Here is an 886-nt window from a genome sequence, read left to right on the forward strand (position 1 = left end):
TACTTTCAGTAGAGACAGGTCTCACTCTTGCTCATGCTGATCTCAAACTCTGGCGTTTAAGCAGTCCACCCACCTTGGCCTTCCAGAGTGCAAGGATTACAGGCGTGAGCCACTGCACCCAGCCCATTTCTAGCTTTTGATTTAAAGTGAGAGCCATGAAATTATTCCTTTCACTTGGACACCTACAAGCTATTCTAGGGTTATATTGGTCCAATTTCAGTGGTGTACCTCAAGAAATAGGGAAGCCTATGGAAAGGGAGAGGACAGGGGAATGGCCAGTTGGGTGAGATAATCAGAACATGCATTTTATTATTATTTTTTGAGACAGAGCCTAAGCTATATCCCTGGGTAGAGTGCCATGGTGTCACAGCTCACAGTAACCTCAAACTCCTGGGCTTAAATAATTCTCTTGCCTCAGCCTCCCAAGTAGCTGGGACTACAGGTGTCTGCCACAACACCTGGCTATTTTTTGGTTGTAGTTGTCATTGTTTGGCAGGCCTGGGCAGATTCAAACCTGCCAGCTCTGGTGTATGTAGCTGGCACCTTAGCCACTTGAGCTATAGGTGCCACCAGAACAAGCATTTTATTAAGTTTGTTATCTCATATGGATATGGTTTGTGGTACCCCCAAACAATTACAATGCTAACATCACAGATCACATGGACTTTGGATTCAGATCTGGATCTTTCTGACTCCCGTGCCCATGATCTTACTCAATATGCTACAATGACTTCTTCCAAACCAAGCTCTAAAATATTTAGGGGACTTAGGGCTTGCAAACCAGAATCTGAGTATAAAGACCACAAGTCAGTCTACTTTGTTGGCTCATATTTAAGTCTTGTTCACTATAACTTCAGGCATATTACTTTACACAGCCCCTGTCCTC

Source organism: Otolemur garnettii, unplaced genomic scaffold (genome assembly GCF_000181295.1).
Source record: "Otolemur garnettii isolate 467f Iridium unplaced genomic scaffold, OtoGar3 scaffold00050, whole genome shotgun sequence".
NCBI lineage: Eukaryota > Metazoa > Chordata > Mammalia > Primates > Galagidae > Otolemur > Otolemur garnettii.